General features: G+C 39.9%; 1 protein-coding gene across 11 annotated transcripts in view; it reads right to left on the bottom strand.

The window, feature by feature from the left end:
* The window catches only part of BDNF (brain derived neurotrophic factor), a 76,289-nt gene that overhangs the window by 27,610 nt on the left and 21,947 nt on the right, over window positions 1-26,732 (bottom strand). Inside the window, exon 1 of one of the 11 annotated variants that reach the window (XM_023230350.2) lies at window positions 26,346-26,682. The exons of 9 other annotated variants lie outside the window; for them this stretch is intronic. The gene's annotated coding sequence lies outside the window, so the exon portion shown is untranslated. Of the gene's footprint in view, window positions 1-25,570; window positions 25,822-26,345; window positions 26,683-26,732 lie in introns of those variants that run through there. One more of the 11 variants, XM_023230358.2, reaches the window with a different exon arrangement.

The raw sequence follows: 26,732 nt of genomic DNA, 5'->3' as shown, positions 1-26,732 counted from the left end.
AGGCTATTAGCTCTCTGTTACTCACCTTTTATGAAACCATTTTCAGGGATCAGTTTGTTAAATTCCACTGAAACACGGAGGTACACAGCACAGCTCTTCTTCTGGGATGCACAGTCATGCCATACAGAAGGGTGTGGGTAGAGACGCCAAAACATGTGTGGACCTGCAACCCTTTCTGTAGAAACTCAGCATTCTGAGTAGTAAGAAGGATTAACCTTGTACGCACATGGAGAATACTGGTGGCTCCACACATCCAGTTGTCCTTTGGGTTATTTTTGCATCCCACTCTATAATTTCTTTTAATTACTTACTGTAAAGCACAGGAAAGTGCTCATTACTTGTAGCTTAATGCAGGAGGAAATATAATTGAATATGTTCTTCTAGCCACTGCTCTACCCCAGCTCCCAGCTCTTCTGAAGTGTCACTGTTCATCTCAACAGCATGAGTAAGGCAGTTTCCAGGCCCTGTGCATAATGAGCCATGTGGACCCTATTCAAGAAACTGGCTGTACTCCAGAATCACTATAAAATATAAGGAAAATATTAACATCCTAGATGACAAAAGATCCACATGGCTGGCCAGAAAATATCCGCACCATTTAAGCCATTAGAATGCACCTATATGGAAACATTCAATTTGGCGGTACTGTGAACAACAGGACTGTGAAAACATCTGTTTGTCTCCACCCATTTTCACTAAACACTGGTTCCTGTAGAAGACATGTGAACTCACATACCAACATATTTCATCTGAGCATGGGACAGGGACTCCATTTTTACATAGTTGCTATAATAAATACAATATTTGCTGGTGATAGGATTTTGGAAGATGCTCTGGGCAGCTGGAAAAATAAGTAAAATGTTTCTCTTTGTATTAAACTTGATAAAAAATAGCTAACATTTATTAATGGTGAGGTAGATAATTTGATTATCCACCATTTATAGCTGAGGAAACTGAGGCCCAGAGAGTTTCGGTGGATTCCCTAAGATCACATACCCATCATGTGGCAGAGAGGGAATATGAACCAGTGCTGGCTTGCTATGCCTCTTTCCATATGGGGTCAGACATGGATGTGGTGTCTTACTTGTGAGGGAGGTCTGCTTGGCAGAGTATCCTTCAGACCCTGTATGCCAGTTTCTTATTTATTTAAACAAAGCCCCATATGAGCATTTCTGATAAGCAGTTTCTTTACACACTAATTCCACAGAGGTTAAATATAATCCTAATGTTTCTTTGTTGCTACTCTGTTCCCAGTATTGAATTATTACTACAAGGTACCAACCATACGTGCATACTTAATAGGGCATCGCATCAAAACTATGCATGAGGGTCATTTGTTTGAGATGTCAGAACATTTTCCCCTGAGAAGATCTCATTGGGCATTGAAACTGAACCACATGCTTTTCAGACCAAACCATGACTACCAAATACTCTTCTGTCAACTCTACTTGAGTAAGAAAGCTTTCAATTAAGACCTAAGTGTCAACATGCCTTTAAAAAAATCATGGTGACATAAAATCTTTCTTTTTAGCACCCAACAGAATCCCTTCAAAGCCTGGTGGTCTAACACCCTATGCTACATGACTTGTGATCCACCCATTTGTCGTGTTCTTTGGGAATGTGCCTGAGGGGCTGAGATGTGACTTGAAAAGAATGGTAGAACAAGATCATCTCAAATTTATTATCAAGGAATAGTTCAGACAACTAGTTCAGATGACAGAGACAGCAGAACAGATGGTCCGGTGTGGATAGAGCATCAGACACTCACAGACTGTGCCAACAAGAGCCATCGAGTCAAAACAGCCAAAGGAAGGAGGATCATGGATTGGGTTCTCTCACACCAAACTGATGCCCAGAGGCCCTCGGCATGAACAAAGGCAACCAGTCCCACAAGCCATACCAAGTTAATACAAAACCTATACCTGGGCTGACATCCCAAATGTGTGTGGCAAGTTAGATGATGATGGCACAAAAGACAGAACACCTTTGCTTCTAGCTATTGTCAGCTCTTGGTAGACAGCAGACTTTTAGAGGAGCAGCTGCAAGGAGCCTGAGAACAAAACTGGAAATGCCTGTTATGAAAGCCTTCACAGGTATTATTAACAAAAGAAAATGTGTATTTGTAAATGATGCGTCAGTTAGATTTTGGCAGTCCATTCTTATGCCCAGGAATGACCTCTTGTATAGGCCGGATACAGTCATCAATGCAACTGTCCAGGTGCAACTATTCTATAAAGGGGAAGAGGAGTGACTTTCCCCTGTAAAGTGGCCCTATCAAAATTCTATAAAAAAAGATTGTCCATTTAAATTGAATAACCACTGTGCCCGGCTCCATTTACCACACTTTTCTATGCAGTGGAACTGAAGGGGATTTTTTTTTTTTTCTGTCCTCAGAGAAAAATAAGACTGAGAATCAAACTTTCTAATGAGAATGATAAGGAGTTATGTGAGGATTACCTGAAATATAGGTTTCTCAAAATGCGGAGATGTTATCTAGGCTGTAAATCATGATGTTTTAATATGATCCCCTATTTGCCTAATGCAGGAAACCACTTGACAACTTTAAGGAAGAAGTCTAGCAATACTGCATCATAGTTCAATGGTTATATTGTACTTGAGCAGTTTAAATTTATCTTATAAAGTACTAAATTAATTACAAATGTTAGGTAAGTGTAAAATCATTCCTCAAAAAAGCATCCCTTGAGTATGAAAGTTCCAAGCTTTGCAAGACATCCCTGTGATTTGGGATACATCTCTTGACCTCAGTCCTGAAAATAATGTTAATAGCTGAGAAAAGAGCATGGAAAGCCTCATACACAGTGTGTTGTGGTGAAACAATTTTCTTTTTGGTTCTAAAAAACACTGTTGTGCTCTTTAGATCCAGCATGGCTAGTTATGTGAATAATGAATGCATATTCAATTTTCTGCTACAGGAAATTCTGCAAGTGGCAACATGGGTCCATTCTGTGTGTGTCACTAGAGCTGATGCAAGCCCATGACCATGGTGAGGCACTGTTTCCACTGGAACTAATCTGATACCTGCACCAGCTCTTGGAACTGTGCGGTGTTCCCACTGCAAACTACCGATGAGGTAAATAACTTCTCACCTCCTATTTCTCATCTTATCTTACACACTCTGTTTGATGAGGCTATGGAGAAACACATCTTTTCATACACTAATGGTGGGAGTACAAACAATTCAAGCCTTTTGCAGGACAATTAGGCAATATCTATCAAAATTATACATGATTTTTCCTGCTGGCCCAGCAATTCCACTTCTGGGAATAAACTGACAGATATAGTTGCATATGTACAAAATGATGGAAAGCTCTCTGGAATATATTAGTAAGTGATAAAACAAGGTGTAAAATAGTGTATATATGACTACTACCTTTTGTTTTAAAAATGGGGGAAAATGGTAGAGCTTGCGGTGAGCCGAGATCGTGCCACTGCACTCCAGCCTGGGCAATAGAGCAAGACTCTGTCCCAAAAAATATAAAAGTGTGGCGGGGGCGGGAATAATGGTACATATTCATTTTTACCTGTATCTATATAAAACACACTATCAAGGATTCACAAGAAACTAATACAAATAATCATCTTATAGACGGTATATATTGGGGGATACTGGGGTGAGCAACGTATAAGTGGGGCAAGACTTTTCAGTGTAAACTTCTTTGAAATTTTATTTTGATTTTTGAATAATGTAAATTAACTGTCAAATAATTAAATTAAAAATAACCAATTTTTTTTAAGGTTTACAATTATTATTATTATTTTTATTGTACTTTAAGTTCTAGGGTACATGTGCATAACGTGCAGGTTTGTTACATATGTATACTTGTGCCATGTTGGTGTGCTGCACCCATCAACTTGTCAGCACCCATCAATTCGTCATTTATATCAGGTATAACTCCCAATGCAATCCCTCCCCCCTCCCCACCCATGATAGGCCCCGATGTGTGATGTTCCCCTTCCCGAGTCCAAGTGATGTCATTGTTCAGTTCCCACCTATGAGTGAGAACATGCGGTGTTTGGAAAAATAACCAATTTTTTAACGAAACATTTAATCTAGTGGCTTGACTTTTGACACAAGACAATCTCCACCGAACCACCAAATCTCCACCAATCACCAAAAAGAGAGATTTACACCAGTTCGTTTGCTAGTTTTTCCTGGTAGTGACTACAATTAAGAAGTCCTGTGGGTGCCATCTCAGTTTGGGAGATATTTCTCTAGAAGAAATTGATTCAAGGTGGGACAATTGGGTATAGAGAATAGTCCCTGGGACCGGGGGCTGAAGTCCTGAGTTCTGGTCCTGCCTAACTCCCGCTTTCTATTAAGCTGACCCTGTCAAACAGCTGATACACGGCCATTTTTTACCAACTAATTAGACAAATTCATGGGTGAACAAATTTAAAAACTCTGTTGCCTCACCACTATGATATGATGAGAACACATATACTCACCCACCCTGCCTAACTCACAGCATCACACCAGGGATTGTCAACATATGGGAAAGAGCTTTGTACACTGTAAAGGTCAACCCCACAAACAGCAGCTGTGAAACACAACACAACCCTGAGGGGGTGGCCATGGCCAAACACAGGAGGGGAAAAGAACCCGGCCACAAAAACATCTGAGATACTGAGATATTGCAGAGGAATGAAATCTTCCAAAAGATGGAATCTAAACATAAACAGACATCAAGAGCGGGACTTGCAGTGGAAGATGTGGTTAAATGACTCCACATGTGGTCATCTGCCATTGAATACACTGCAAATTCTGTAAAGCCTACTAAGGGAAATTAGGGAGATGTAACTGGGAGCTTACTGTAAAGATACTGATATGAACACAAATGTGAGATCAGTGTTGAAAGATGGACCCAAAAGGATGGCTCTTAGTCCTTGTAACATATAGTTGTTGGAGACATGTGTCTGTCATACACAGATAGGCCTCCAACTCACCTCTGAAATCAGATGCAAACTTCAAATACTTTTGAAAAGGCTCCCTAGAGGACCTTTTACCCCAAATGTAGAGAATAAATGAAAAACCACTCTTTAAAGGAGGTAAACACACACACACACACACACACACACTCAAAAAACTTCTCCTTTCCACATGTATAGTCATCTGGAAAACAGATCTCCCATTAAACAGATGGTCAAAGCTGTACCACAACATTAAAGTAAGCACAAAAATTCAAGAGTTCCTTTCCTCACCCTCCTAAAATGAAACATTTCAGTAGGCTAGAAATAACCTCATGAGGAAGTTCATTGAAGGTACTCCCACTTGGCAATGCCATACAGACAGTGGGTTAAGAAACTAGTTACTTGGAACTCAGAAAAAATAAGAACTATTTTGATTAGGCAAGGCCCCTGTGAAAGGTGCCTAGTTCCAGCTGGGTCTCAGTAGTCTGATGGTATCATGCACTCCTGGACCTCCTCTTAATGAAACAAGGGATCTTGACTTCGGGCCCCATGCTGAGAAACTCTGAAGCCACTTTGGGCCAAATATAATGTCCTCTCACTTCTAGCTTCATAGCAGACCATGTTTCCGTATAGAAATTTCTCTAGGAGGCTTACTATCCTATGTTATCTCAAGCCGGGGCCTTCTCTTACACAAGAGCCTTAAACTGCCTCTAAGTAAGAATTAAAGATATGTTATATTTTTGTGAATTATTCATTTATACATTCAGCAAAGGTTATTAAAAAGGATGTACTATTAGGAAGGAAGTTTGGATATACTTTGCTTTAGGAAAATCATTTTCAAGGTTGCTTCATGCAAAGTGGGAATAATTAACTTGATATCTCAGTGGATTTGCTAATGATTACCCCACGTTTAAATTGTCACTGATTTTCAAGTATGACAAGAAAACCAGAGACCCAAGGAGGTGGACACATTCCCACCTGTCAATAGCCCTTAAGAGAAGTGCTTCAGTATTACCCCAAATGGCCAACTTTGCATGGTTGATCATTTAGTTAGAAGCTCACAAGATCAAAAACAATTCTTTAAAAACTATTTATGTGAACACAGGGACAATGAGCTGACACCTTCAAGGTGCATGTCAGGGGCAGAAATACAAGTTCCTGTTTCACCAGCAGAGCTCTGGTCGCTCAGTTGAAGCTGAAAGTCAGAACCAGCTGTTTCTGTCATTCCCTCATATGAAAAGAACTCAGCTGTAGACCTTCTTTACTCCATGAGAAAAAAAATTTAAAAACCCACAAATAATTTTTAGGTTTCATTTTTGCCTCTGCTTCCTCCAGAGCTACAAAGGTCACCCAAATTTCTGTGACGAGGTTATTTAGGAGAGCCTTTCTTTTGGATGTCAACTTGTCAAACTTGTAGTTTAGATGAGTGTGATGTAGTCTTCTCCTAAAATTTACTTTTGCACTATTTGTTCATATAATAGACATTCTCTGAGGACAGGCACTGAGGACATCAAAATAAATAAAACTGAATTTCTGCCCTTGGGGACTGCAGTGTTAAAGGTGGGTTAGATCCCAAAACCAACAATACAGTGCAGTGTGGTACATGCTGTAACTAACATGCACAAAGCTCATTCCCAAAAAAAGAGAATGAAAAGAGGGAGGAAGGTGGCAGAGGAAAAAAGCCTTTGGCCCAAGTTTTTGTTCAATAAAAATCATATTTTGTAGATCAAAAGATTATATGATCTGCTAACCCCTTAGCATGTATAGCTCATGAAGCAAGACAAAGTTCCCATGAAGTGTTCAACATTAGCGAGCCTCTGGGGCAAGTAAGTTGGAAATCATAACCCATTTATGGATACCTACCTAGAACTGATTTCCTATTCAGAGTGCCTTCCTAGCTGATAAGAACAATACTGAAATCTTTCTTTTCCGTGAGGGAAAAACATGTTGAATCATTTAGCAAGTACCTACAGAGCCACCTACTATCTATGTGCCCAGCAGTCTACTGTGTGCTATCAGTAAGAAAATGTAGAAATATTCTTGCTTTCAAAGGGTTTACAATCTAATTGTAGAGATAATACTAAAATACATGAGAGGAAAAAAGGCAAACTTAGCTTCTCTGGGATAAGGACTATATCTCATGCAACTTTTAAAAAGTTACCATTTATTCAACTTCCTACCACCATTACATACTTGCGGTAATCAACTATCTTCCTTCTCCCCTTGGGATTTTGAATTGGGAACAGAATAGAAACAAGCTGCCAAATAAGAATCAAAATACAGGGTCAGCCTCAATTTCAGTGCAAGAGGTCCATTGCTTTGGTTCACAGCCTCTACAGTCCAGAAAACGAAAGATTAAGGATTTCATCAATCAGATTAACCTCTCCTCTTTTCACGGAAAGAACAAGTAATGGGGATAAGAGAAGGGCCTAGACTATTCCCCTGAAAGTGTTACTTATTAGGAAGCAAATTCCCTTGTGGAAACACAAGGATGGGGGAAAGGGATTTCCCTCAATATTGTTGTACCTACGCACAGAGAATTCAAGTAACTTGCCAAACATCACAGAGCTAGTAAGTGGTGAGCCTGAAATCAAACTTAATCATCAGGTCAAGGAACACAGCTGGGGCTGCCTCATGAAGTTTCTATTTAGGAAATATGTCTTTGAAGTCAACAGACTGTCCTGAGTAGGACAGTCTAGAACATTTTCCTAGACAAAAACATCATATCCACAACTTCCAGCCTAGAATCTGATACAGCAAAGACACACAATAATGATTTGTTATATAATTACGTATACAATTAATTACCAAATTGTGAATTACAGACCACCTAGGAACTCAGATGGGGCAGGTTTATTATTATGGGCAAGAGTCTTTCTAGAAACAGAATTCCAGCTGGGTCTTGAAGAATGAGCAGAATTAAGATGAATAAAGAGTAGAAAAAGTCATGAATAAACAAATGAGACTCAGAGAATTACAACAGAACAGTTTTAGTCTTGTAAACTTTGCTATAAAGTGAAGCATATTTAGGTATGAAGCCTGCTGATTAAACTTTTTATTGTTTTAGTACAAGTCTAAAAAAAAGTATCTTTTTGGGGGAGCTGGAAAGTACTACTAATAAAAACAGTGGCTGAAATTCATTAAGCATTTACTATGCCAAGCACTGCTCTAAGCACTTCACAGGCACTAACACATTTAATCCCTACCAATACCCTGTTGAGAGGCTGAGATACAGAGAATTTAAATTACTCGCCCAAGGTCACAGACCTAGTTAAGTGTTAGGCCTGGAGTCAAACTCAATCCTCCTCTGGCTCAGGAATATTGTTCCAGACCTTTGCTCCCACCTGGAAGTTTCTAATTAGAAAATTTCTTTCAAGTCGTCTTCAGCAGTTCTCCCATCTCAAAGTGTCTAAATTTCTGATTATTTACAAGACTGCAAATCCCTTCTAGCCATGCTCTAATGCAAGTACTTGGATAGTGAAATAAATAATAAGTTTGTCTAAATCACAGGATATTCAGTTTATTTGATTTTAGTTCAGCAACTGTTAAATTTTCCTATACATCCAAACCACCTGTAGAAGTTTCTAAACCTGACATAGGCCCAGGGACCCAATACCAAACTTACAAATCTTGGAGACTAAGATCTCATATGTATATATATTTTAAAGATTCAAGGATAATTCTGATGCTTAGTGTGTTTGAGAATCACTGCTGTATGCTGTGTTCTATTTTATTCGTATTTCTATTATTATTATTATTATTATTATTATTATAATACAAGTTCTGGGGTACATGTGCAGAATGTGCAGGTTTGTTACATAGGTATACATGTGCCGTGGTGGTTTGCTGCACTCATCAACTCGTCATCTACATTAGGTATTTCTACTAATCCCTCCCTCCCCTACCCTCCTACCCCCTGACAGGCCCCAGTCAGTGTGTGATGTTCCCCTCCCTGTGTCCATGTCTTCTCATTGTTCAACTCCCACTTAAGAGTGAGAACATGTGGTGTTTGGTTTTCTGTTCCTGAGTTAGTTTGCCAAGAATGATGGTTTCCAGCTTCATCCATGTCCCTGCAAAGGACATGAACTCATCCTTTTTTATGGCTGCATAGTATTCCATGGTGTATATGTGCCACATTTTCTTTATCCAGTCTATCATTGATGGGCATTTGGGTTGGTTCCAAGTCCTTGCTATTGTGAATAGTGCCACAATAAACATACATGTGCATGTGTCTTTATAGTAGCATGATTTATAATCCTTTGGGTATATACCCAGTAATGGGATTGCTGGGTCAAATGATATTTCTGGTTCTAGATCCTTGAGGAATCACCACAGTGTCTTCCACAATGGTTGAACTAATTTACACTTTCACCAACAGTGTAAAAGTGTCCCTATTTCTCTACATCCTCTCCAGCATCTGTTGTTTCCTGACTTTTTAATGATCGCCATTCTAACTGGCATTAGATCATATCTCATTGTGGTTTTGATTAGCATTTCTCTAATGGCCAGTGATGATGAGTTTTTTTCGTATGTTTATTGGCAGCATAAATGTCTTCTTTTGAGAAACATCTGTTCATATCCTTTGTCTACTTTTTGATGGGGTTGTTTTTTTTTTTTTTCTTGTAAATTTGTTTAAGTTCCTTGTAGATTCTGGATATTAGCCCTTTGTCAGTTAGGTAGATTGCAAAAATTTCACCCATTCTGTAGGTTGCCTGTTCACTCTGATGTTAGTTTCTTTTTCTGTGCAGAAGCGCTTCAGTTTAATTAGATCCCATTTGTCAATTTTGGCTTTGGTTGCCATTGCTTTTGGTGTTTTAGTCATGAAGTATTTGCCATGCCTATGTCCTGAATGGTATTGCCTAGGTTTTGTTCTAGGGTTTTTATGGTTTTAGGTTTTACGTTTAAGTCTTTAATCCATCTTGAATTAATTTTTGTATAAAGTGTAAGTAAGGGGATCAGTTTCAGTTTTCTGCATATGGCTAGCCAGTTTTCCCAACATCATTTATTAAATACGTAATCCTTTCCGCATTGCTTGTTTTTGTCATGTTTCTGAAAGATCAGATGGTTGTAGATGTGTGGCGTTATTTCTGAGGCCTCTGTTCTGTGCCATTAGTCCATCTATCTGTTTTTGTACCAGTACTGTGCTGTTTTGGTTATTTTAGGCTTGTAGTATAGCTTGAAGTCAGGTATAGTGATGCCTCCAGCTTTGTTCTTTTTGCTTAGGATTGTCTTGGCCATATGGGCTCTTTTATGGTTCCATATGAAATTTAAAGTAGTTTTTCTAAATCTATGAAGAAAGTCATTGGTAGCTTGATGGGGATAGCATTGGATCTGTAAATTACTTTGGGCAGTATGGCCATTTTCACAATACTGATTCTTCCTATCCATGAGAATGGAATGTTCTTCCATTTGTTTGTGTCCTCTCTTATTTCCTTGAGCAGTAGTTTGTAGTTCTCCTTGAAGAGGTCCTTCACATCCCTTGTAAGTTGTATTCCTAGGCATTTTATTCTCTTTGTAGCAATTGTGAATGGGAGTTCACTCATGACTTGGCTCTCTGTTTGTCATTATTGGTGTATCAGAATGCTTGGGATTTTTGCACATTGATTTTGTATCCTGAGACTTTGCTAAAGTTGCTTATTAGCTTAAGGAGATTTTGGTCTGAGATGATGGGGTTTTCTAAATATACAATCATGTCATCTGAAAACAGATACAATTTGACTTCCTCTCTCCCTATTTGAATACACTTTGTTTCTTTCTCTTGCCTGATTGCCCTGGCCAGAATGTCCAATACTATGAATAGGAGTGGTAAGAGAGGGCATCCTTGTCTTGTGCCTGTTTTCAAAGGAATGCTTCCAGTTTTTGCCCATTCAGTATGATATTGGCTGTGGGTTTGTCATAAATAGCTCTTATTATTTTGAGATATGTTCCATCAATACCTAGCTTATTGAGAGTTTTTCACATGAAGGGTGTTGAATTTTATCAAAGGCCTTTTCTGCATCTATTGAAATAATCATGTGGTTTTTGTCATTGCTTCTCTTTCTGAAATATATTATGTTTATTGATTTGCATATGTTGAACCAGCCTTGCATCCCAGAGATGAAGCTGACTTATCATGGTGGATAAGCTTTTTGATGTGCTGCTGGATTTGGTTTACCAGTATGTTACTGAGGATTTTTGCATCAATGTTCATCAGGGATATTGGCCTGAAATTTTCTTTTCTTGTTGTGTCTCTGACAGGTTTTGGTATCAGGATGATGCTGGCCTCATAAAATTAGTTAGGGAGGATTCCCTCTTTTTCTATTGATAGGAATAGTTTCAGAAGGAGTGGTACCAGCTCCTCTTTGTACCTCTGGTAGAATTTGGCTGTGAATCCATCTGGTCCTGGGCTTTTTTTGGTTGGTAGGCTGTTAATTACTGCCTCAATTTCAGAACTTGTAATTGGTCTATTCAGGAATTTGACTTCTTCCTGGTTTAGTTTTGGGAGGGTGTATGTGTCAAGGAATTTCTCCATTTCTTCTAGACTTTCTAGTTTATTTGCAAAGAGGTGTTTATAGTGTTCTCTGATGATAGATTATATTTTTGTGGGATCAGTGGTGATATCCTCTTTATCATTTTTTATTGCATCTATTTGATTCTTCTTTCTTTTCTTATTAGTCTGGCTAGGGGTCTATTTTGTTAATCTTTTCAAAAAACCAGCTCCTGGATTCACTGATTTTTTTTTTGAAGGGTTTTTTGTGTCTCATCTCCTTCAGTTCTGCTCCGATCTTAGTTATTTCTTCTCTTCTGCTAGCTTTTGAAGTATTTGCTCTTGCTTCTCTAGTTCTTTTAATTGTGATGTTAGGGTGTCGATTTTAGCTCTTTCCTGCTTTCTCTTGTGGGCATTTAGTGCTATAAATTTCCCTCTAAACACTGCTTTAGCTGCGTCCCAGAGATTCTGGTATGTTGTATCTTTATTCTCATTGGTTTCAAAGAACATATTTATTTCTGCCTTAATTTTGTTATTTACCCAGTAGTCATTCAGGGGCAGGTTGTTCAGTTTCCACTGTAATTGTATGGTTTTGAGTTAGTTTCTTAATCCTGTGTTCTAATTTGATTGCACTTTGGTCTGAGAGATTGTTGTTATTTCCATTCTTTTGCATTTGATGAGGAGTGTTTTACTTCCAATTATGTAGTCAATTTTAGAATAAGTGTGAAGTGGTGCTGAGAAGAATGTATATTCTGTTGATATGGGGTGGAGAGTTCTATAGATGTCTATTAGGTCCACTTGGTCCAGAGCTGGTTTAAGTCCTGAATATCCTCGTTAATTTTCTGTCTTGTTGATCTAATATTGACATTGGGGTGTTAAAGTCTCCCACTATTATTGTGTGAGAGTCTAGGTCTCTTTGTGAGTCTCTGAGAACTTGCTTTATGAATCTGGGTGCTCCTATATTGGGTGCATATATATTTAGGATAGTTAACTCTTCTTGTTGCATTGATCCCTCTACCATTATGTAATGCCCTTCTTTGTGTTTTTTGATCTTTGTGGGTTTAAAGTCTGTTTTATCAGAGACTAGGATTGCAACCCCTGCTTTTTTTTTTCTTTCCATTTGCTTGGTAAATATTCCTCCATCCCTTTGTTTTCAGCCTATGTGTGTCTTTGCATGTGACATGGGTCTCCTGAATACAGCACACTGATGGTTCTTGACTCTTTATCCAATTTGCCAGTCTGTGTCTTTTAATTGGGGCATTTAGCCCATTTATATTTAAGGTTAATATTGTTATGTGTGAATTTGATCCTGTCATTATGATGCTAGCTGGTTATTTTGCCTCTTAGTTGATGCAGTTTCTTCATAGTGTCAATGGTCTTTACCATTTGGTATGTTTCTGCAGTGGCTGGTACTGGTTTTCCTTTCCATATTTAGTGCTTCCTTCAGGAGCTCTTGTAACGCAGGCCTGGTGGTGACAAAATCTCTCAGCATTTTCTAGTCTGTAAAGGATTTTATTTCTTCTTCACTTCTGAAGCTTAGTTTGGCTGGATATGAAATTCTGGGTTAATTCTTTTCTTTAAGAATGTTGAATATTGGCCCCCACTCTCTTCTGGCTTGTAGGCTTGTAGGGTTTCTGCTGAGAGATCCACTCTTAGTCTGATGGGCTTCCCTTTGTGGGTAACCCGACCTTTCTCTCTCACTGCCCTTAACATTTTTTCCTGCATTTCAACCTTGGTGAATCTGACAATTACGGGTCTTGGGGTTGCTGTTCTCGAGGGGTACCTTTGTGGTGTTTGAATGTTGGCTTGTCTTGCTAGGTTGGGAAAGTTGTCCTGGATAATATCCTGAGGAGTGTTTTCCAGCTTGGTTCCATTCTCCCCATCACTTTCAGGTACACCAATCAAATGTAGCTTTGGTCTTTTCACATAGTCCCACTTTTCTTGGAGCCTTGTTCATTCCTTTTCATTCTCTTTAATCTTTTCTTCATGCTTTATTTCATTAAGTTGATCTTCAATCTCTGATATCCTTTCCTCTGCTTGATTGATTCGGTTATTGAAGCTTGTGTATGCTTCACCAAGTTCTCGTACTATGTTTTTCAGCTCTATCATTTATGTTCTTCTCTGAACTAGTTATTCTAGTTAACAATTCCTCCAACCTTTTTTCAAGGTTCTTAGCTTCCTTGCATTGGGTTAGAGCATGCTCCTTTAGCCCAGAGGAGTTTGTTATTACCCACCTTCTGAAGCCTACTTCTGTCAATTCATCAAACTCATTCTCCATCCAGTTTTGTTCCCTTGCTGGCAAGGAGTTCTGCTCCCTTGGAGGAGAAGAGGCATTCTGGTTTTTGGAATTTTCAGCCTTTTTGTGCTGGATTTTCCTCATCCTCGTGGATTTATCTACTTTTGATCTTTGATGTTGGTGACCTTTGTATGGGGTTTTTGTGTGGACATCTTTTTGTTGATGTTGATGCTATTCCTGTTTGTTAGTTTTCCTTTTAACAGGCCCCTCTGCTGCCGGTCTGCTGGAATTTGCTGGAGGTCCACTCCAGACCCTGTTTGCCTGGGTATCACCAGAAGAGGCTGCAGAACAGCAAATACTGCTGCCTGTTCCTTCCTCTGGAAGCTCTGTCCCAGAGGGGCACCCACCAGATGCCAGCCGGAGCTCTCCTGTATGAAGTGTCTGTCGACCCCTGCTGGGAGGTGTCTCCAGTCAGGAACCTCAGGGGTCAGGGACCTGCTTGCGGAGGTAGTTTGTCCCTTAGCAGAGCTCAAGTGCTGTGCTGGGAGATCCACTGCTCTCTTCAGAGCAAACAGGTAAGAACGTTTAAGTCTGCTGAAGCTGCACCCACAGCTCTGTCCCAGGGAGCTGGGAGTTTTATCTATAAGCCCGACTGGGGCTGCTGACTTTGTTTCCCAGATGCCCTGCCCAGAGAGGGAGAATCTAGAGAGGTAATCTGGCTACAGGGGCTCTGCTGAGCTGTGGTGGGCTCCACCCAGTTCAAACTTCCCAGCGGCTTTGTTTACATTGTGAGAGGAAAACCGCCTACTCAAGCCTCAGTAATGGCGGATACCCCTCCCCTGACCAAGCTGGAGCATCCCAGGTTGACTTCAGACAGCTGTGCTGGCAGTGAGAATTTCGAACCAGCGGATTTTACCTTGCTGTGCTCCATGGGGGTGGGATCTGCTGAGCTAGATCACTTGGCTCCCTGGCTTCAGCCCCTTTCCAGGGGAATGAATGGTTCTGTCTCACTGGAATTTCAGGTGCCACTGGGGTATGAGAAAAAACTCCTGCAGCTAACTCGGTGTCTGCCCAAACAGCCACCCGGTTTTTTACTTGAAACCCAGGGCCCTGGTGGTGTAGGCACCTGAAGGAATCTCCTGGTCTGTGGGTTGTGAAGACTGTGGGAAATGCATAGTATCTGGGCCGGATAGCACAGTCCCTCATGGCACAGTCCCTCAGGGTTTCCCTTGACTAGGGGAGGGAGTCGACCCCTTGCACTTCCTGGGTGAGGCGACACCCCACTCTGCTTTGGCTCGCCCTCTGTGGGCTGCACCCACTGTCTAACCAGTCCCGATGAGGTGAGCCAGGTACCTCAGTTGGAAATGCAGAAATCACCCACCTCATGCATTGATCTCTCTGGGAGCTGCAGACTGGAGCTGTTTCTATTGGCCATCTTGCCAGTCACCTAGTATTTCTAATCATTCACTTAGCAAGATTCTCAGGTTTAAGTAAAAGTATAACTGAGTTACTAAGGAACAATACATCAAAGGTCATATATTCATTTTTCCCTCTAAGAGTTTTTTGTTTTTTTAAAAAATTAAAAACTTCTTGGAATAAACATTTTTAATCTTCCCATTACCACTTTATTCCTTGGTACGCAGAAGGGTACTAATCTCTGCTGGAGAGAAAAGTGGATACTAGGCCAGGGTGACAATATCAGCCTGTCCCTGCTCCAGGTCTCGCATTAATGCATCAAGGGCAAGATACGGTTTCTTACTTGAATACTGTAGGTTGTGGTTATAGACAGCTGGAGTGGTGGTAAGGGGACTAAGTTAGGTGAAGTCATTGGGCTACCATCCTTGCTCTGGTTCTATAGCTGTACATTTTGGATTGCTATTTAGCTTCTCTAAGCTCTAGTTTCCTCCTCTGTTATATAGAAATAATGTCTGCCCAATCTTTTTTATAGGGTTATTTGTAGGATCCAATGGAATGAGATATGTGAATGCATTTTTTGAACATATGGAATACCACACATTTGGACAAGATTATTATTGAGGTATACAATCTGTCTACGTGACAAGTGAAATCACGTAGGAATTGTAGTAACAACAAACCAACTGAATTTTGGTCTCAGTACCAATGCCTGCTGGGGCACTGCACTAGATCAAGTTTTCCTAACACCTCATGGAACAGTGACAATGAGGGTTCTCCTAGGTTTTTATGTGAGACTGCCTGAAGACCAATTACAGGCTCTGGAATAATAGATGCTACTAAGTTTATTTTATTTTATTATTTTTTATTTTAAGTTCTGGGATACGTGTGCAGAATGTGCAGGTTTGTTACATATGTAAATATGTGCCATGGTGGTTTGCTGCACCTATCAACCCATCACCTAGGTATTAAGGCTCACATGCATTAGCTATTTGTCTGTTTGTCCTGATGCACTCTCTCCCTTCCCCTGCCCCCTGTCCCAGGCAGAGGAAGTGTGTGTGGTTCCCCACCCTGAGTCAATGTGTTCTCTCTGTTCAGCTCCCAATTATGAGTGAGAACATGCAGTGTTAGGTTTTCTGTTCCTGGCTACCATATTTAAGAAAGTCATTGTCAGATATGTGAAAATCAGAAAAATAATCTGGTATTTTAGGAAAAGCACTTAAAATAAATTGTATTAATGATACCACATTTTAATGACTAATAAAATACTTAAGGCCATCCTGTATTAATACTCAACCATTTATGCATGATTATTTCTAAATATTATACAATGCAAAAAAATTCACATTTTAAAAGAAGTATCTACTTTATCAGGTTACTATTTGTGAATACTCTCAAGAAGCAGGTGAATACAACTCTCAGTGCAAGTGAATATGCACAGAAATGGGCAGCAGGATGGTCTGTCCTGCTCGGGAGTAAAAGAGAAGGCTAGGAACATGGCTGTACGTTTGGTATTAGAAGGAAAGTGGGACCTATTCTGACTTCCTGATCCTGTGATTTTTTTTTTTTTTTTTTTGAGATTCACACACACACACAAAAACTATGCACAAGTTTGCTTCCATGTTGTATAGCAAGATTTTAAATATTTCTGAGTTAATAATGCCAAATTGTGCTCTGATTATATCAGCATATTTACATGATCCTTGAACACCACATACAGATTCCTATACTATACATTTGAGCAAAATCACCTCCTGACTTCACAATGAAAGGAGACCTATTGGATTAAGAAGTGGTTTCTAGTAAACCCCAAAGAGATACCATTACTAAATTACTAAATTTAAAGGCAAAATAGTATTCACTAAACTGATTTTTCTGTCTTCTTTTCCTTATTTGGCATAATCATTAATCAACTTCTAGTAAATGGAAGCGTTCTCACAATTTAAGTGTTTTTAGGGGGAAACACACAATTTATAAATACTGCCAAGTGAAGAACAGATTCCTGAATACTAAAAGACCTATGCATATCTTTGTATGTAAAAAAAAAAAAAAATCATCATAAAATCATAGACTCAAACACTATCTTTGATTCAGAAGTTCTCTCTCTACTGTGGCTTCTGCTGTAGAGTCATTGTTAAAAACAGTTCTTCATGAAAGATTATCAGATAGCAAAATGCTTTAAGACAATGTCTAACAAGCATTTTTATTGTCTCAATTTGAACACAAACTGTCACCTGAAAATCAGAGAGGATAAAGAAGTTCAATCTTTAAAAAAGAGAGGTAAGTTATTCCAAAATGCTACCAGTCAATAATTAAAAATACAGTTTGGGAGCAAGAAGTTCTGAAATAACTCAGAGAATTTGCTCAAGATTTTACTTTTGGACCAGTCTTCTTTGGGAGAGAGTATGTGAATAGGTAATGAAAGCCTTATATGAGAGAGTCAATGGAGAGCCGTATCAAGGAGCACCTCAAGATATATGGATCAATACAGGGAAAAGAAATCCAAGTAGCCCAGTGCCTGGCACTCACTGGGCACTCAATTAATGCATGGTGAATTAAAAAATGAATTAATTAAAGAAGCATTTGCTACATATAACATTGTTACTTTAAGAAAAAAGACTTTGAAACAGAAGAAAACATACATGTAAGAACACATACAAACTATAAAATATATGATATCCTAAAGGAGATGTAAATATTAAACTGTTTGCTTTGCTGACTGACACTATTAATGCCTAAAAGCAGTATGAAAGATCACAAAGAATAAGTACTCATTCATACTTGGAGTGGGCTGCTCATCTTATGGTCTAACTTGCATTTTATGACATATCCATGTTGCTTAATCTCCAACTGTTCTACAGAAGAGCAAAATAAGTTATAAAAAAATTATTAAAGAAAAAAGTAACTCTATCTATGCTGAGGCCTGAGGGAGTTAAGGGGGGGGAGTCAATTTCTCTTAGTTTATATTTAAAACAAGAAACTCATTGGAAAACTGTAATATCCAAAGATTTTGTGGTTTCCAAAAGGTGAAGGTGAATGGTGAGAAGTTTTCTTAGTTTAGCTACTGAACTCTAAAAAAATATAATCTCAAAAGTTAATTTCTTAAGCAGTTTGGGCACCTGAATTTGGTAAGAACTCTTTTTTTTCCAGAAATTCTGTTCTGTCTAACCCAAAGGAAAAATAACCAATTTTGAGAATCTGTATATAAATAAGGAAAAGGAAAATACAGCGCTTTGCAAAGAAATGGGAGGGATTTCTGATACTCGATTCATGATGCTAAACACATCAAGTAGATGATTCAAAGGCAGAAATATATAACTGTTCTCATTAGGATTGTTTATGAACTATAAATAAGGAGTAGACTTATGGCCAATGCATTAGAAAAAACAAGTACAAAGGTACTTCAGAAAATACCTAACTCCAACCTCGCATTTTAGTGTCATTTCTAAAACAGTTTCAGCCTTCCTACCTTTCTTCCTTCCTTCCCTCCAACGGGGTCTCACTCTGTCACCTGGGCGGAAGAGCAGTGGCACAATCATAGCTCACTGCAGCCCCGACCACCTGGGCTCAAACGATCCTACTGCCTCAGCCACCCAAGTAGCTGGGACCACAAATGCCTGTCACCAAGCTTGGATACTTTTTTTGTCTTTTATAGAGATGGGGTCTTGCTATGTTGCCCAGACTGGCAATGATATCCTGGGCTCAAGTGATCCTCCCACCTCAGCCTCCCAGAGTGCTGGGATTACAGGCATGAGCCACCACACCATATCTCTTTTTTCTTTTTTATATATTCCTCTAATAAAGTGCTCTGTAGGCAGTGGGCATTCAATATTTGCTTAACTAAATTAATGGAAAGTTCTTCTAACTACCATGTAGAGTATCTAAATTTACGTCATTGGTTCTAGAACTGCTCTCTGAAGCAACACAAATTATACCTATGACAATTCGTCAAATCTTTGAAGCTCTTCCTCAAAATAAGGATGTCAAAAATACATCACACATGCTGATGCTCTAATCTCCCAGCCACAGTAGGCATTAGCAATCTAAATGTTGTTTCTTACTAATCCTTCACAGTTTCAGAATTCTTCTCAACCCAACATTCAAAAACCACTTGCCATTCCAGCCAAAGTTTTCTTGTTCCTAAGTCATCCATTCCAAGTCCCCTCAACCACTGCTCACATGCAATGCTTTCAAATTCTCTAGCATCCTGGTCACAGTGATTTGGATGTACACTAATTTATTGATGATGTACCTAAAGCAACTTATTTCATTTCCTTGAACTGATGATAATATTCTAGATACAGTCTATTTAAAAAGTGAAGAATTATTAGCTTCTCCATTTCAGTATTATATTTCTAGTGGTGCAGCCCAAAATTTCAGTAGCTATGATAACAGCCTCTTGTCACACCACTGGCTTATACTGAACTTGCAGTTAATTTAAAACATTTAAGTTTCCTTTTTACAATCTGCTGATAAGTCATCCCCTAAAACTGTGCCCCAACTCTCTATTCTCTCCTAAATTGATTTTTTTGGACTTAATCATAGTATTTTACATTTAAGTAAATGTAAATGATCCAAATTCTATCATTCAACAGAATGTCTGCAATATCTGCTGGCTTTATGTTTCATATGATAAGCATATCGTCTGTGCCTTCAGACACATTATCAGCCAACATGTCGGTGCTGGATGTATTTTCCCAATGTTGCATAAGAGAGAATACCTTCGAGAGTTTGGCCTAGGAATGTGGCCTGGGACTCTGCCAAGCATCTCTCTCCAGCAAAATGACTGCAAATTTCTCGACCTTCAGATTCTACATGATGTAAAAGAAGTTTGTCTGTGTTTAAAAACACATTCAAGAAATAAGTGAACATGTGAAAAGACAGAAAAACTTGTTTTAATTTGGGCATAGTTTCAGTTTTCAAAGGCACATGAAGGCAGAAAGAAAGAATCAGAAAATGGAACTACTGATGATAGCAACTCCAAAACCAAGACTGATTAGACTAAATCCCATGTGGCAAAAATTTTATTTAGTAAGTTTCCTTCTCTCTCTCTCTCCCTCTAGATATATGTGCATACACACATGCACCTTTATTGTAGTAATTTTTTTTCTGAAAAAGAAAGTTTTCTACACCTGATTGCTTCCACGAATGACACAAAGTACAAACAACATGACTTTCTTTGGTTATCATGCAATTTTTTCTCTGCTTACAAGAAATTGGCACAAATCTAAGATATACTATATTCTACTCCCAGAAGCACAGTAGCTGGCATCTCCACTGGCATTTAAAAATTTGAAGACATTTAAAAGAAAATCCACAAGTTTATAGTTGCTGTCTAAATCAACTTTAACATTTCATATATTCACAATTTCATGAGTAAATCAAATTACACATAAGAAATTGTAGAACTAAGCCAACTAAATGACTTTTATAATAAGTACTGGGGAAAAATATTACTAAACCTTTTCCTCCAATTTTTGCCTTTCTTCCAGCAAGACAAATAAACCATTTTCTATGAAGTTTCTGTCTACATCACTAGCGATAATCTGCAGCAGCCATTAATCAATCTATTAGTGCATTCAGCAACATTTATCAAAGTGACTCCCCTGCTCCCAGAACTGTTTTGGATGCTGTTGTGGGCGCATGCAAAAATGAACTAAATACAGATTTTGTCATCTATATTTCCTAAGTCAATTTGTAATTATTGGTTCCTAGTTCCATAAGTTTTTTTTTTTTTTTTTTTGGTGCTGGCTCAGATGTATATCTTCATCTATTCTAAGGTTAAGGCAACCCTTATAATTCTCTTCCTTTTTCTTGTTTGTTTTTGTTGTTGTTGTTTGTTTGTTTGGTGTTTAAAATCCTGCTTATATATGACTTTATTTTATTCTCACATCTTCTGAAATCATTAAAGTTAAAGGTAGATCATAAATCAAAAACATTCTTAAAGGTCTCTCTACTCAAATTATTTGGTGTTATTGTATCTTAGAAAGTGTAATGAATTGCCTGTAGCAAACAAATAACATCAGAACCTCTATACTCAATGCTTTGGTACATATCCCTGAAAATAATAAATGTTAAAAAGAAGGCTAGCCGTTGATTCCTGGCATGCTATTCTACATTTGGCTACATTACAACATTAAAAGGATTCAGTGCATATATCAAATTGTGGATCTGCTTGTTTTAAAATTTCATCTGTAATTCCACATGCACCCCCCCACCCCCATACACACTCACCAGATCTGAATATGGTAACAAGGAAATCCTAGTAACTGTAGCGTTGGAAAAATGGTTCATATGGAAATAAGCCATTTGGCTGGTAAAGCTGGTGATTTTGTTCTCTAGGTGGCACTATTACTTCAATTTTTGGTGAGTTGCTTAAATTACTTGGAACTGCCCGTTTATTTTCTTTGAATTCCCATTTTATAAATTTTAATTTTATACAAGCTAGTTGTAATTAAACCACAGGTTGCCTTCTAGGTTTTATTTCAATAAACCAATTTGAAGTTCAGTGATTTTTTTTATCATATAATTTTATGTTTCCTTACTATATTTTCTTAGATTTAAGAAATCCTCCCTTGCCTGACCTTCTGTCTCCAAAAATGCAGAGGCATGTCAAACACACAGAGGGTCGTCATAAAGTTTCCATCAGACCAAAGGAACCAAGATGAAAGCATGTTTAAGAGCTACTAGGTTCTGGGAAATTTCAAAATCAGGACATTACTATCATGACAACCAATGAAAAGTTCTTTCAAGTGAACCTTTGGGGAAAACTATATAACATTCGTTACTCTCCAGGCTCTCTGGAAATAAACTTTTACTTTATTATGGCTGTCACTAAAGCTTGTAAATTTACTTTGCTTCCCTCCAATCGTTCTCCTGTCCCACACCCAGCCCCCTAACTCACCTAATGCAACCCATCCTCAAACATCAATCTATAAATGAGACATCGGGGCAATGAGCCACTTCTTCGCATCTAGTATTTTTGGTAAGATTTGTCTTATCAAGAGGATAAGTACCCCAGAGCTTGTACTTGAACTCAAATACTCAATTTAAATGAAAGCTTCCACACTTCCTGACCAGATACTCAAATTTTTCTACAGAAAAGAGAATACCTTCCTGTTCCGCTTAAAGAACACACACATTTACCACTCCCCCCCCTCCCCTGCGAAAGATTTTCAATGTCAGTACATTCGTGAGCTCCATTTTGCATCTGCCATCAGTAATGATTCCATATAGTCAATAATTGGGTCCATGACCTTTCTAAGTCTTTACAGTGTAAATATTCTGGAAATCCAGTAATGCATTTCAGTATAAAATTATTTAAGATTAAATAATTCTATGCCTTAAGTAAAAGTTTAAGAGGACTTTTAGAACACACGTGACTAAGCCTACAAATACCAAAGCCACTCTATGTTTCCTAGGTTTAAATCACACATGCAAATAACATACGGATTTCATTTGCCAGCATCATTTATTGCTTAACATTACCCCATACTAAACAGAGTAAGTGGATGCAGAGTGTAACCAGTGTTTGCTCATTCACTTTTGAAGCTCATCTGTGCATGTTATTCATCCTAATAAAGAAAATTTATCACAACACAACTTGATGCGATTCTCGTTCAAATGATTTCTTCTTCCATTGAACAGCAGCCAGCACTTAAAACCTAGAATTCCACAGAATTCTCTCCTTGATTCCTCTTTAAAATGCAATTCACAGCTTGAGATCATAGAGCCTGCCAGTGGCTGAATGGCTGCACTAGATGGCTAAGAGTCCTTCAATTAAGCAGCAATTTTGCAATTAGTGGAAACTGAGTGCTCTAAAACAATTGTTTGAAAACAAGTTGAGACAAGTTAGCAATTACCCTATAAAAGAGACATATTCACTTTTGTTGGATAGGCGAGCCCCCTCACACAAATTGAACTCTTCCACGCAGGGAGATACAAGTTGAAAATCAATGTTTTAATCACTAAAATCAAATCCGTATTATGGGCACCTGAAATGGGAGTGCCTTTCTTCTTAAAAGATATTCAGAGTTTAGCTATCATCCACTCTGTATGCTGTCTGTTTTTATTCAGGAAGTCTGAAATTGTTGTTCTCTACTCTAGGATTAATTTCCTACATCTCAAAATGTTAATAAACTACTTGAACATGACCTTTCTATTCTGTACCTCTTCAATTTTCTTAAGATTAAGTCTACAATTGAGACCCAAAGCTGCTGGCTGTGTTATATTTCACAGTTCACAGTTCTCTCTTTCTCTCCCTCTACACACACACACACACACACACACACACACACACACACACACACACAGAGACAGAGAGAGAGAGCGCCCCAGGTTTTAGAAGATGAATGTAAAAAGAATGTAAACAAGTTCTCTGCAATACGATCTGGTGGGCGTGCCCAGCTCGCTGTGTGTGCTGAACTACAAACCAGTGCTATTCATATGAGAAAGAAATGATATCAATCATCCACATTTTGACTATTGAAAAGCTGGGACTCTTAAAGATACCAGGAAAAAGGGAATAGCTTACATTGTCACGGTGCCCCCTTTAAACAGGAAACCCAAGGACTTTGAGCCAGGATTTTAGAAATTTGCATTTTTTTTTTTTAACAGGATTTTCCCCTCCTGGTGAGTCAAAATGAACAAGAAATATCCCAGGACCTTCCCTCCCTCCTTGGCCATTAATGAGATTAAGGCAATTAACTCGCATAGTATAAATGAATCATTTGAGGTGATGACTGCATTTTAGGCAAATGACGACTTTCTTGGTTCCCTTGACTTGCAAGTAGAAGTTACACACATTGAAAAGACACTCTGAAACAGATTTCCTAAATGCTTCATTTTCTGGATACACCAATGTTGACCTACTATACATCTTAAATGGCTTTAAAATATCACCTTAAAATAAATGAAACTTCCAGCTACTAACTCAGCTCTGAATGGGCTATGAAAGGCTCCAAAGGTATGTGAAAAATTAGTGTTATTTTGCTTTAAAAAATGTGATGTCTAAGTGTGTCTGCAATGTTCTAATGCTTCAAAACATGTACGTAAGCCTTGTTTATCTGGAAATCATTTCTTTCTGCTTATATCATTTATAAATAGAAAATGTTCTGTAATAACTTAAAATAGTTCCACATACATAATGCTTTTCGTGTCATGATACTTACTACTGGTCTATATTTACCAACATTTATCACATTTTACAAAATGAAGTAGAAGAAAAAAAAGACAACGACTTTATGGCCCTGGAATTCCAGTAATGGTGACCAACATGTTTTAAATTCCAGTAAAGGTTATGGTTACATTTCAACAAGTGTCTTTTTCCTTTCTCTTACCTCTCCTGCTAACCCAGAGGTAAATTTACCAAAAAATACAAATAAAAAAATAAAAAGTCTTAAGCAAGGCATTTGCAAAATCAGAAAACACGAACAGGTGTTTAGTGATGGTTTTTAAAAGGTGCTGTTCCCAGGGTCAAAACTTTGTGGTGTAATTTCAACATGCTATATTACCTATTATGTGTAATGTCTTGAATCGCTACATGTCATAACATCAGAAATCTCTAACGTAAAAATTATGTTGCATGAGGTAAGCATTGAAGGCACACACGTTCAGCCAAATTAAATCTGTAATTATGGCTCAATAAATTAAAATGTAAAGACGTATCAAATTGTAAGACCAAAATGGCTTTTGACCTTACAACAAACTCATATAAAAATAGATTTTTCGATAATAATAAAGGGGAGAGAGAGATTTTTCAGGATATTGAGCCAGTAGGGAGGGGTCTCATTTAATAGCATATCGCCTTTTATATGCAGTTAGAAAATCAACGTTCCCAATTACATACTACTTTGCTTTAAAAGATAACTGTACTAGGAAGATTAATAAACACTCAGAAATATGCTTTTCTTCGCTTCTGGCCAAGAACATTCCTGCGTGCTTGTTGGAAAATGTTCTTTGGTTGCTACTGACATTGAGGAGTAAGTGCAAGATACCTAGAGGGCCCTAAAATAAGATCCAAGAAGCCCTAACACACCACCAATCGAGGCTTATCAGAGCTCCCCCAGCGCGAGGAAAACTTTCATAGAAGCCAAATAAGAACAAGGAGTCAAAATCCACCGACGACGAGTCGCATGCCCCACCGAGCTGGAGTCAGCAGCACCATTCAACAAGTCCCTCCGGTACCAGCTCTCCAAGGGATCCCGCAAAACCTTCCCTTACCACTTCCCCACCCCCAGCCTCCCGCCCCCAGTAGCTGCTCTTGGCAGCATGGCCGGCAGAGGGCACCCTCTACCTTCCCTAGCTTCCTTCTCCCGGTCCCCTCCTCCTCCTTGCCTCCCCTCCACCTCGGTCCCTCATCCCCGCTCCACCCCCAACACAAAAACACTGCATCCTCCAGTTCACCCTCGCAGCCCCAAGGCTTCTTCCTTAGGGATGCCCCTAGTCTGTAATCTCCCCTTCTTCTTGCCCGTCGGGCACAGAGCCCCCAATCCTCAGCTATTTCTTTCCGGGCGCAACTCACTCACTCATTCCAATTCCCGGCTCTGCATCCCCAGAGACTAACCCGAGTAAGGAATCCCCCACGTATATCCCACCCAGTCCCCGAAAGTCAAAACTCTAACTTCCCTGGAGGGCGCTTCAGAAGAGGGGCTCAGGCTGGGTAGAGATGTGGGTTCGGCCCGCCCGGGAGTCTCGCAGACCCTTTCAGTTCCCAGCGGTAGTAATTCCGCCTCCCAAGTTTTCTAAGCTACATTGGCTTCGGACTTGTAAATCCACTTCAGTCTCAACTCCTGGGGAGCCGGTAGCCGTGTGCAGCCTCGGGGACGATGTGGACTCGAGGCGCAAGCTTCCCTCCCACTCCCCCCGCAAGTCGGCGCGGGGACCACCCAACCCCTGGAAGGATTCCTAGCCTAGCCTCAGCACCCTTCCCTCAGTCAGGGCCCCCGACAGCTCTGGCCCCCTAAGTCTCTCTCGACTCCTCCTGGGGTGGGGAAGGACTGCGAGGGATCCCCGGGACGCCGTCTTTGCTCCCATCACGCAGCTCTAGGTCTGCTCCAGGCCTTCTCTCCTCTACTTCGTGCCTTCCCCGGGTCCCTTTTTCCCTCGTAGTGCCTGCCGGCTGACCTTCTGGGTTGTGGGATGGGGGAGAAAACTCCCCAGGAGCAACTCCAAATCCTCCCTTCTACCAGAGGGGAGGAAAGGAGACTGGTCTCGTCCCACAACTTTGGGGGGTCCCCCAGTCAACTTTCTCCTGTGGACCGGCAGCTCCCGTACCAAGCCCCATGCCCGGCGCTTGCCTACCTCGGGGTCCACACAAAGCTCACGGGTCCCCGGTGACGGAGTCACATCGTGGTTCCGATTCTGGCTCCAGAGCCCAGCCCGGGTCCCCGTCGCGGTGCTGCTCCCCGCCGGCCCCACAGCAGCGGTGGCAGCTGCATTCAAGTGTCTGATTAAAGCTCCCCGAGCAGGAGATGGGAGGCGCACCGGGCCGGTTCCTCTGTCCGGCCCGGGAGCCCGAGGCGCTACCGGGTGCGCGGGACAACGAGCGGGCGGGTGCGCCCGGGCTTGGCGGCGGCAGCGGCTGGGACCCGGAGCTCCAGGCTGCGCTTTGCGCCCGGGTCAGACATTATTTAGCTCTTCGGTTGAGCTTCGATTGGTCAAACGGCGCCACCCCCCCCCCCCCCCTCC

Source organism: Piliocolobus tephrosceles, chromosome 13 (genome assembly GCF_002776525.5).
Source record: "Piliocolobus tephrosceles isolate RC106 chromosome 13, ASM277652v3, whole genome shotgun sequence".
NCBI lineage: Eukaryota > Metazoa > Chordata > Mammalia > Primates > Cercopithecidae > Piliocolobus > Piliocolobus tephrosceles.
Note: the sequence above shows the minus strand (reverse complement) of the source record. Positions and strands in the feature narration are given on the sequence as shown.